General features: G+C 43.8%; 1 protein-coding gene across 1 annotated transcript in view; it reads right to left on the bottom strand.

Moving 5' to 3' along the window:
• LOC139548833 (septin-4) overlaps positions 1-12,330 on the bottom strand; it is a 70,517-nt gene extending 58,187 nt beyond the window's left edge. Inside the window, exon 1 of the mRNA XM_071358712.1 lies at positions 12,057-12,330. The gene's annotated coding sequence lies outside the window, so the exon portion shown is untranslated. The remainder of the gene's footprint in view (positions 1-12,056) is intronic.
• Positions 12,331-12,540: the final 210 nt, after the last annotated feature.

Here is a 12,540-nt window from a genome sequence, read left to right as displayed (position 1 = left end):
AAAGGTGCCCATATCAAACGGCCTGCTCCTCAGTCATAGTTCCTAATATTTGCATATTATTATTGGATAGAAAACACTAAAGTTTCTAAAACTGTTTGAATTATGTCTGTGAGATTAACACAACTCATATTGACAGGCAAAATCCTGAGTTGAAATCAAAAAAGGAAGTCAGAAATTTGAGCTTGTCTGTATTCAGAGTCCCTTAAGAAATCCAATTGAGTTATGAATGATGTTGCACTGCCTAGGGGTTCCACTAGATGTCAACCATCATTAGAAATTCCAATGAGACTTCTATGATGTTGTGGGAGAGAATGAGAGCAGAATCAGTCAGGTGACCATCAAGCAGCCATTTCCTGATCATGCCTTTTCTTCATGCAAGACACTGACGTTCCATTGCTCACGCAGACAAGAACGAATACTCCGGTTGGAACTTTATTGAAGCTATATGTTAAAAACATCCTAATGATTGATTCAGTACTTAGTTTGAAATGTTAATTCGACCGGTAATATCACATTTAAGTTTTTGTCCGATATAACGCTGACCAGAATTAGCATTTGGATATGTAAACCAGACGCGCTAACAAAAGAAGGTATTTGGACATAAATAACAGATTTTTTCGAACAAAACAAACATTTATTGTGAACCTGGGATTCCTGGTGTGCTTTCTGATCTAGATCAAAGGTAATGGAATATTTATCATGTATTTTATTGTTTATAGTGACGCCATCTTTGCAGCTGTGGCGTGCATTTCTTTTCCGTAAAGTTTTTTTGAAATCTGACATAGCGGTTGCATTAAGGAGAGGTATATCTATAATTCAATGTGACTGACTTGTATTATCATCTATATTTATGATGAGTATTTCTGTTGAAACGATGGGCTATGCAAAGTCACTTGATGTTTTTGCATTTAGTGAATCTTGTAGCCTCAATGTAAACTCAGATTTCTTTATATAAATATGAATTTAATCAAACAAAACATGCATGTATTGTGTAACATGAAGTCCTATGAGTGTCATCTGATGAAAATAATCGAAGGTTAGTGATTCATTTCATTTTATTTATTCTGGTTTTTGTGAAGCTATCTTTAGCTGGGAAAAATGGCTGTGATTATTGTGGTTTTGTGGTGACCTAACAATCGTTTGTAGTGCTTTCGCTGAAAAGCCTATTTGAAAATCGGACACTTTGGTGGGATTAACAACAAGATTACCTTTAAAATGATATAAGACACATGAATGTCTGAGGAATTTTAATTATGAGATTTCTGGTTTTTGAATTTGGAGCCCTGCACTTGGACTGGCTGTTGTCATATCGGTCCCGTTACCGGGACTGCAGCCATATTAATGCAACCGCTGTGTCAGATTTCAAAAAAACTTTACGGAAAAAGCAAACCATGCAATAATCTGAGACGGCGTTCAGAACAATAGCCAAATTAGCCGCCATGTTGGAGTCAACAGAAACCAGAAATTACATGATAAATATTCCCTTACCTTTGATGATATTTATCAGAACGCACTCCCAGGAATCCTAATTCCACAATAAATTGTTGATTTGTTCGATAATGTCCATTACTTATGTCCAAGTAGCTACTTTTGCTTGCATGTGTAGTACACGTGTCCAAACGCTCGCGCAGATGCAGGCAAACGTCGGACGAAAACTTCAAAAAGTTATATTACAAGTCGAATTGACTGTTGACATCTAGTGGAAGGCGTAGGAAGTGCAAACAGATCCACTTATTACAGGGAATTGAATAGACGATGAGTTTAACATCGACCAGACTCAGAATTTCCACTTCCTGTTTGGATTTTTTCTCAGGTTTTTGCCTGCCATATGAGTTCTGTTATACTCACAGACATAATTCAAACAGTTTTAGAAACTTCAGAGTGTTTTCTATCCAATACTAATATGCATATATTAGTAAATGGGACTTAGGAGCAGGCCGTTTACTCTGGGCACCTTTCATCCAAGCTACTCAATACTGCCCCTGCAGCCAGAAGAAGTTAAGAAGCAGTGTGGCTTGGTTGGGTTGTGTTTCGGAGGACGCATGGCTCTCGACCTTCGCCTCTCCCGAGTCCGTGTGGGAGTTGTAGCGATGAGACAAGACAGTAACTACTAACAATTGGATACCACGAAATTGGGGAGAAAGAGGGGGTAAAAAAAACTACAACATTTAAAAAAAGAAAGAAATTGACCTAGACATTTAAACTGCAGAGGACTTACAGGACCTTATAAACCCCCCCAAAACCCTCCACCTCCAGCGCCACCCATCAAAATCAGAATCCTCTTCCCCCAGGAGCCTCATCCTTTCTGGGGTAGCTTGAGCAGGATGGTGGCTTCCCTGGTTCACCCCCTGGCCTGCTCGGTGACTGCTGGGACCCCAGTACGGGCCATGGGAATCGAGCTGGAGTATATTTATAGCCAGGCCCCTCTCTGGTGGGGGGACGAAGGGGAGAGAGGCTTGGCAGAGGCTGCTGGGGCCACTTCTTTGGGGGTTCCAAGGAATGTCTGGGTCGACTGAAAGCCTGGGGAATGGAGGCTCAAATAGGGCGAGAGGTGGCCTCAAACTGACATGGGACATCTGAGGAGCCGGATGAGGACAGAGCCCAGAGTCTGCTGAACTAACAGGGCCTAGTCGGGACAGGAAATAGTGACTGATCACAGGAAGTGAGGTTGTACAGTGTTGAGCCTTCGTCTGACTTTACATCCAGCTTGACTTATTTCAAATCTATATCATACCACTTCCATATGGAAACAAATGAGGAACATGGGTTGGCGCCCCCCCTTGGTTTGTGCTGTGGTGGAGATCTTTGGGGGCTATACTCGGCCTTGTCTCAGGATTGTAAGTTGGTGGTTGAAGATATCCCTCTAGTGGTGCGGGGGCTGTGCTTTGGCAAAGTGGGTGGGGTTATATCCTTCCTGTTTGGCCCTGTCCGGGGGTATCATCGGATGGGGCCACAGTGTCTCCTGACCCCTCCTGTCTCAGCCTCCAGTATTTATGCTGCAGTAGTTTGTGTCGGGGGGCTAGGGCCAGTTGGTTATATCTGGAGTACTTCTCCTGTCTTATCCAGTGTCCTGTGTGAATTTAAGTATGCTCTCTCTAATTCTCTCCTTCTCTCTTTCTTTCTCTCTCTCAGAGGACCTGAGCCCTAGGACCATACGTCAGGACTACTGGGCATGAGGACTCCTTGCTGTCCCCAGTCCACCTGGCCTTGCTGCTGTCTCAGTTTCAACTGTTCTGCCTGCGGTTATGGAACCCCTACCTGTCCCAGACCTGCTGTTTTCAACTCTTAATGATCGGCTATGAAAAGCCAACTGACATTTATTCCTGATTATTATTTGACCATGCTTGTCATTTATGAACATTTTGAACATCTTGGCCATGTTCTGTTATAATCTCCACCCGGCACAGCCAGAAGAGGACTGGCCCACCCCTCATAGCCTGGTTCCTCTCTAGGTTTCTTCCTAGGTTTTGGCCTTTCTAGGGAGTTTTTCCTAGCCACCGTGCTTCTACACCTGCATTGCTTGCTGTTTGGGGTTTTAGGCTGGGTTTCTGTACAGCACTTCGAGATATTAGCTGATGTACGAAGGGCTATATAAAATAAACTTGATTGATTGATTGACATTGAAAATGACAATGTTTGTCCATCAAGAGGATATTCTTTCAGGTGCTAGATACCACTACATATCCACGACAGCAAAATCCTTCAAGGCATTGGAAGGGTTGTGTGCTCTAGCATCAAAACAACCTGGAGGAGGTCATTAGTGTCGTCTCTCATTACCCAGCATCCCCTGGGGTGGATTTATGAGTCTAGTTAATTCTCTACCCCGGTCTCCCATAGAGAAGGGGGGGGGGGGGCACAAAGAGGGAGGGAGGGAGGGAGAAGAAAGAGATAGGGCGAGAGAGAGGAGGAAAGGGGGGAGGGGCAAACAGATGTAGATTTGCACTTAAAAAGGTGTAGTGCTTTCTCGTAATGGAGTAGAACTAACAGCCCATCCTCAGCAGCCTTCAGTAGGGACAGGGAGATGACAAAGGCACTGAGGCAGACAATAAAGGTGGTGGTTTTGGAGAAGTTCAGTAACAATGGACCACACCACTCTGCTACATGGAGGCTAGAGGTGGGGACAGGAGACAAGGAATAGTGATGCCCCGTGTACTGTAGTGTAGTAGATCATTGTAAGTTCTACATTGACACATTCTTAACTACTGACATGAGAGAGGCAGCCACTTTAGTGGTGGTTAGATAACTGCAACTGAGGACCCATTCAGACTCACAGAGAGCTGATTCATAGACACTTACTCTTAACTTAGTTTCACTCTGCTCTTGACTTCCCACAACCTTGGGTGTCACAGTGGGGTGATGCGTGTCTTGCAGCTCCCTAACTCGATTGTGTCCCTACCCTGGTGTCAAACTGTGAGAGCCTGAGGGTGGTCTGTCACAAAATGCCACCGCCACAGCTAGAGACTTGGTGTCCGAATCGCAATGTCACAATCGCACGCCACATTTCCCCAGACAGAGCTGTGAGAAGAATTAAGCCCAAGCACTTCCCCACTGAGATGAACACACAATGACAACTCTGGTTGCAGTGACAGTACACCACCCACTTAGCTAGTGACCTAAAGCCTGGTGATATGAAGTAGAATGGCTCCATTGTTTGGCATGGGTCCTCAGATAAAGGTAAAGCTAAGAATGTAGAGTATTGGGTGACAGATTTCAATCCATGCAGTAATTCATCTGTACTGTATATAATTCATTATTCTCCAACTTTTGATATGAGTTCTAATCATAGTACACTTAATGCTCCCTCTAAGCTGCGCACGGGCGCGCAGTTGCCCCGAGACTGCAGCACAGCCGGGACAGTCGCTCAGAGCGCAGAATAAATACAAGCCCACGGAGAGAAGCACAAGACTGAACTTCACTCAACTTTCTAGAGTTTTCCCTGTTTAGTTAACACTATCAACGTTTCCCTTTACTGTGGCAATTGTGATCTGTTGAGCACGACTCAGCCCGTACTCTACACAGACTGGTGCGACATAGCCAATCAGAGCTACAGTAGGGCTATATGGAAATAGACCATTGCCATATATGGATCTGTGGCGGTTACTTTTAACTGGACTGTGTTTACAGCTGTGGTCTTGAGTAGATGCGCTTGTTTTGAGATCAAAGCAAAGCTGTATGTAGCCACGTGTGCACATTTTGTTCATATCCTTTGCTAGTTAGTGAGTTATTAGCCCAGTTATACATAATTTGTAGTCAGCAATAGGGGAGTGATTACTTCCTACAAGAGATAGAACAGCTATTTCCATGTTAAAATGTTATGGGATACATTTTCTACATTGTTTTTGATGGTAGGCCACTCTGGTAGGTCTACATTATGATCAAATAGCCACAGTAGCCTACTTGGCCACTGTTAACTGTAACTTAAAGCGGGTACAGCCTCAGGTGTTAACAGTAAACGTGCACTTGAAGTTGCACAGAATTTTCCCAACATTCAAGTTCTCTCAGCAGAACAAAAATTTGCCTGAAAAAAATAAGGGAACAATGGTTGCACTATAGTTGATGTGGCATGATCTAGATCAAAGTACTTTTGAGTAGTTACAGCACATCAATAGCAAATGATGATATCAAAACCAACCTGTACCACCCATCCCTAGCTAGGCATGCTTGGTGGCGACACCTCACACATCTATTTTTACAGGCATTGTCACTGTTAACTGCCATCATTGGTTTACAGCTGTCAATCATGCGAGGGATGGACAGGGTGTGGCTACAGACACATTTGACATCCGCAGGATACCCAGTGGATACCCAGATGGAAAACTCCCAGCATCCATCCACTGCAGTAGCTAATAGGCTAATAAAGTCTAACTATAGCCTCTTCCCTCCACCATGGCCACAGTGACAGGCTGTAATTGAAGGCGAGGGATATAGGCCTAATGCTGGGTTGACTATAAGCCACAGACAGACCGACCGAGAGAGAGAGAAAAACCCTGGTTCTCGTTGACAGTGAAGAGATCTGTGGTTAGTCGCTGTGCTTCCCTGCCCAGAACTGGCACCGTCCAGGGACAGTGATGACGTCACTCAGAGAGTGTGTTTGTATGCGTGTGTGTCTTTTCACAACTAGAGAGTAAACCACAGTCACCCTCTCTCCCCACCACACCCCAGAGTCCGGCATGGGCTGGGCTGAAGCCAGGGATGGTCACAGTGGGAGAGTATAGGCTACACTGCACAGCTGAAGTTTGTGCTTTGTGATCAAACCGTCAGTGAAGTTTAATGAACAGGGAATGCATTCATGGATCTGAAGACCTCAACATCGATCTTCTCTCATATCCAAAAGGGGCTTTTGCTTAAACCTAAACCCCAGTAGATCTAGTGGCTCTCTACTCTCTTTGTAGCTCATGACTGGATCCCGTAGAGAATTGAGAATTCCTCTCTGGGCGTTCCCTCTCGGTGCTGCAGCAGTTACAGTAGCTTTGTGTCCCATGGGTAAGGAATGCTGCTTAGAGGAAGGAACAGCTCCTTCACATACACTCATAAGGACCCACTCCCCCTCCTCAACTACCCTCTCCTCCTGTCCTCCTCAGAGATGTCGGTCTACTGTGTTTGGAAACAAACCTCTCCCTCCTCCCCTCCAAACAGCTGTAGGGCTGTGGGATGTAGACAACACTGGGATGTGTGTTTGTGTGAGTGTGACCGGGCTCCATCCCTCATGGGAAGCTACGGACAGTGGAATTGTTGGTGCCGTCACACTCGCCTAGATGCATGGGGTCAAAAACAGACCTGGTGCTCGTCTCCTTGCTTGGGACATGAGACTAGAAAAACTGGGTTCAACACCAGACCACACCCATTTCCACACAGCAGTACACCTTTTACCCTGTCAGGTATGTGGAGGCAAACACAAATCCTCTCAGCAAACATTCATTACCCAACTCAACACCTTCCGCTGTCAAAAATGACATTTTCCCTTGTCCTACTACAGGTAGCTTCCCTTTCACCAAAATTCCAAGTTGTTATCAGTCACTTGCAGGCCTATTCAGTAGCTCAAAAGTTCAAGCAAATCTTCAAATGCTTATTTTAATTGACCCTTAACGACCCCTTGGTCCAGACCATTATCAGGCCAGTCAATCAACAATGGTGATGCAATGTGTACAGTAGGAGGCGGAGTAAAAGAAAGAAAAATAATAAATGTCTTCTTACCTCATCATCTGTCCAGAGGAAGATTGGATGGGATGGCAGAGAAGCAGATGGTTCCAGATTCCACACCCGTACGCAGGTTGATGGATACAGGAAGAAAAAAATCCAGGAAAACATTATTTACAACATCTGAAATTCCATTCCATCAAATCCAGAGACTGTCCATAACATATGTTCATCTCAACCTGTGTTTGATCTGGCTCTGGATTATACGATACTGTTAGGTTCAGGTTGTGGTGTTGGCTTGGCTTGGCTGTACTGGAGATAACATCTCAGTGTCATAACCTCGGAATCATAATACTGATGTAGCTCCCAGTGTGGTTCGTTCTTGGATAGTCTGGTTAGCCAGACGAGAAGAAAGCATCTTTATCATCGTTATCAACGTTGCTGACACAATGTCTGACTAACCAGCTGTTGATGGCTATTAAAAGCCACTAGCTGTTAAACAAATTGCAATGTGTGAGAATGTGTGAGAGAGCGAGAAAAACACAAGGGGAGTGTGAGGAAGCAAGAATGTGTGTGTGTGCATGAATAGATCAAATGTGTGTGAGGGGGAGAAAAGTATGCACATACTTGAGTGTGTACTAGAGACTGTGCGTGCTTGTACAGTGCGTGCTTACAGCTTATACTATACACAGCATACTACGTCAAAAGGGGCAGCGGCTCGACATATTTCTAGGTTTAGGCTGGGCGCCAGCCAGCGACATCAAACCCACAATTCCTACCCAGGCCTTCTGAGGAAATGTAGCCTGACTGAAAGCAAGGCAGAGACAGAAACTCAAAATCACCAGTGTGCTGGAGATGTTATATTCAGTAAAGTTTTCCTTCCACGCACATCTTAATATGATATACTTTTTCTAACAACTCGCACACCTATGTAAAGCAAGGCAGAGAAAGGGCTGCTGGGTTTACATGGAGGCTACAGAGCACGCACTCCAGAGCAGAGGGGACATGTGGAGCTGGTATAAGGAGATTATAGACTCACACCACCACCATGTATGTATGCTATGATCACTTCAGACACAGCCGTTCCTAATCCACGCTCACTCAATTATCCCCACAGCTGACCAAAGGGATGCACGTTTTCGTTCCCTTTAAAACAAGATTTACGGTAAAATACAATTTTAGGTCAAATTCCCTCTGCAATGCCCTGCAAGTGAATTCAAATCAAATTGTGTCCGTCTACCGTTTCACTGATTGAAATGCATTACATCAAAGTCTGAGGCAATTGGCAAGGCATGTCACAAAATGTCTTCCAAGACAGTAAGACATAACATCTCATTATAAAAGATGGGGATAGCCTACATACAGTACCAGTCAAAAGTTGACACACCTACTCATTCCAGGGTTGTCTTTATTTTTTTACATTGCAGAATAATAGTGAAGACATCAAAACTATGAAATACTACGTGATTCCATATGTGTTAAGCAACAAAAATGTGTTAAACCAATCAAAATATATTTGAGATATTTCAAAGTAGCCACCCTTTGCCTTAACAGCTTTGCACACTTTTTGCATTCTCTCAACCAGCTTCACGAGGTACTCACCTGGAATGCATTTCAACTAACAGGTGTATCTTGTTAAAAGTTCATATCTTTCCTTCTTAATGCATTTGAGCCAATCAGTTGTGTTGTGACACGGTAGGGTTAGTATACAGAAGATATCCCTATTTGGGAAAAGACCAAGTCCATTTTATGGCAAGAACAGCTCAAATAAGCAAAGAGGAACGACAGTCCATCATTACTTTATTAAGACATGACGGTCAGTCAATACGGAACATTTCAAGGACTTTGAACATTTATTCAAGTTCAGTCGCAAAAACCATCAAGCGCTATGATGAAATTGGCTCTCATGGAGGACCGCCACAGGAAAGGAAGACCCAGAGTTACCTCTGCTGAGGAGGATAAGTTCATTAGAGTTACCAGCTTCAGAAACTGCAGCCCAAATAAATGCTTCAAGGAGTTTAAGTAACAGACGCATCTTAACATCAACTGTTCAAAGGACACTGTGTGAAATCAGGCCTTCATGTTCAAATTGCTGCAAAAGAAACCACTACTAAAAAGGACACTAATAAGAAGACTTTCTTGGGCAAAGAAACACGAGCAATGGACAATAGACCGGTGGAAATCTGTGCTTTGGTCTGATGAGTCCAAATTTGAGATTTTTGGTTACAACCGCTAGGTCTTTGTGAGACACAGAGTAGGTGAACAGATGATATCTGCATGTGTGGTTCCCATTGAAGCATGGAGGTGGTGGTGTGATGATGTGTGGGTGCTTTGCTGGTGACACTGTCAGTCATTTATTTAGAATTCAAGGCACACTTAACCAGCATGGCTACCACAGATTCGGCAGTGATACGCCATCCCATCTGGTTTGCACTTAGTGGGACTATCATTTGTTTTTCAACAGGACAATGAACCAAAACACCTCCAGGCTGCGTAAGGGCTATTTGACCAAGAAGGAGAGTGATGGAGTGCTGCATCAGATGACCTGGCCTCCACAATCCCCTGACCTCAACCCAATTGAGATGGTTTGGGATGAGTTGGACAGCAGATTGAAGGAAAAGCAGCCAACAAGTGTTCAGCATATATGTGGGAACTCCTTCAAGACTGTTGGAAAAGCATTCCGCATGAAGCTGGTTGAGAGAATGCCAAGAGTGTGCAAAGCTATCAAGGCAAAGGGTTGCTACTGAAGAATCTAAAATATATTTTGATTTGTTTAACACTTTTTTGGTTACTACATGATTCCATGTGTTATTGCATAGTTGATGTCTTCACTATTATTCTACAATGTAGAAATAATAAAGAAAACCAAGGAATGAGTAGGTGTCCAAACTATAGACTGGTACTGTATATATATATATTTTAGGTATTTTGTTGTAACAATGGCTGTACTGATAATATAATGGCTGGCCTTCTTGATTTCAGTGTGGATTGTGTGATGACCTACATGGAGTGCCTCTCTAACCATGATGCTGTTAGTGAGGCCACAGTGGTCTGGGATGGCTGCGTCTCTCCAACGAGAGTTCACTGAGGAATGTCCACCGCTAGCCACTATGACTGGGCCGGCCATCAGCAGGCATGGGTTCAAATGGTATTTTTTGGATTACAAATACTTTTAGCCACGCTTGATTGAGCTTGCCTGTGCAGTGGAGTCAATGGGAGTGACAAAATTGCTAACCCCCCCATATGGCACTTCAGACAGGCTCAATTAAACTCTCAAAGTATTTTTAAGATTTCAAGTACTATTTGAACTCGGGCCTCTGGTCATCAGTCTCTACTGGATGTTTTCCCAGCTGGACTACAGAGAGCAGCTTCATCTACATTAACGTCCTACTGTAAAGTAGTAGGGTTCCTTCCCAATGTTTTGGGTTGGGTATCAAAAGGTTGGGTCTTATATTTGTACTCGTTTAAGAACTAATTTCTAAAATTTGTTAAATCAGTTCAAATAGGTTAATTACACAGGCGTAGATTCCAATTTGAGCTACTATAAACAGTGACCGTTGACAACTAAAAATGGATGGAAGGCGGCGGCCAAATTAAAACCTTGCTCGGTCTCAGAAAGTAATACAATTTAGTGAGGATTGTTGAGTTCACAAAAACCTACAACCTGTATTTGGAAAAGGGACAATGGATTGAGAAAAAGCCACTGTTTCAGTCTACTTATACCATATAAAGGAATACATGACCGTCAGCTGACTCTGCTGGCTGCAGTAAAGTACATCCATGAATACTTTCAGAAGGCACTGTATATCCCCCTTTCTAACCCTTTCTCTCGGTTCCCTCTTTCTCTTAAGGCAACAGTCTGGACTAACCACATGTCTATCAGTGGTGGCATCATCGGAGCACAGAGCTAAAAGGAAAATACTTACAGTTGGGCACAAGTACACACAATCATTGTGGAATTGTGAAATGTTCATTTACTCCGTGTTGTATGCAAAATAAATGTATGCAAAAGAAACTCTATGCTCTCTACAGAAACAGTCAGGTCATCATTGGATAAGACCTAGTCAGGAGTAAAAACAATGATCACCCTGATACAGAGAGTACCAGGGTAGACACAGATGAGCCAGTTTCCCCAGAGGCTGACTGGAAAATAAAGGGCTTTATTCAACTGGAGGAAAGATACTCTCCAAAACGTCAGTCAGTGCAATGGTCAGGGGCGCAACTTTCACTGGGAACATGTCCCCACCACATTCGGACATTTCATTTTTGCCCTTGAAATGTGATACAAAACAATGCTACGGTGTGCTTTAGGACCATGCGGACACAATATGCAGATTAGACAAGGAAATTATATATCCACCACCTCTTGTGAACTGCATAGCCGATCACTTGAAGGTATGGATGGCTTTTTCACTTACTTTCCTGCCTAAAAACGGTAAAACTCAGCCCAACAAGACAGCATAAGCCATACATCTGATTTATGACCACTGTTTAAAGTAAATATGTAACGACTCAGGGAGCGGGTTTTCGTGGGTATTTCTGGTGTACCAGGAACTTCTCTCTCTGCAAGTGAAGGCATACATTTTTCGCATAAACTAGTCATTTACCTCCCCTCTCTCCTACTGGTCCATAAATAGTAGTGTGCCATGTTGTGAGTGTCACATAATTATTGCATAACTATACATTTCTGGGCACCACTTTAACAAACAATACGTGTGCGACCAGCAATCTGTACGCCAGCCTAGATAAATACGATCCCAACTAAGGAGCGCACGAAACGCAGCCGGACGCAAAACCACCTGCGATGCAAACAAACCGACCAATTAGGGATTGTTTTCCGACATTCTCCTCCGAGTACACCTGCATAGGCTAGTTATTGGCACACTCACCTTCCTATATAGACTTGATTGACTACTCACCGTGGTTGAACATTGTTGTCCTAAACCGGTTGTTGGAAGACGAATTTTCCATTTCGCATTTGCAGTAAGAAGGAATGCTATTCCAAAACTCTTGAGTCCTCCGTTTGGGGTTTACGTGGGGTAATCCGTGTTTTTATTGCGCAGGACAATGGGGCTTGCGACCCACCTACCCTATAATAAATTGTGCAGGAGGCAGCTCTGCTTCTTCTTCCACTGCTATTCCTTGCAGCGCTGCCTTTTCTAAAGTGCAACAACACTGAATGGCAGCTTCTGTGTGAAGCGATTTTAACAGCGCACGTCCAGTAGCGGCGCCAGGTCGTGACGTCACACGGCACAGTTCTCACCACGGTCAGAATGAAAACAATCGCACATGGATGCGCAGGGTGCATAAAATAATGGTAAGGTGTGCCTGAGAAATGTACCCTTCCCTCTGCAGGGAGGGAGATTGCATTGGCTAGTTAAAATGAATGACATAATAGTGTAA

The sequence above is a fragment of the Salvelinus alpinus genome, chromosome 22 (assembly GCF_045679555.1).
Source record: "Salvelinus alpinus chromosome 22, SLU_Salpinus.1, whole genome shotgun sequence".
NCBI lineage: Eukaryota > Metazoa > Chordata > Actinopteri > Salmoniformes > Salmonidae > Salvelinus > Salvelinus alpinus.
The sequence above is the reverse complement of the archived record's forward strand: the minus strand, read 5'-3'. Positions and strand labels throughout refer to the sequence as shown.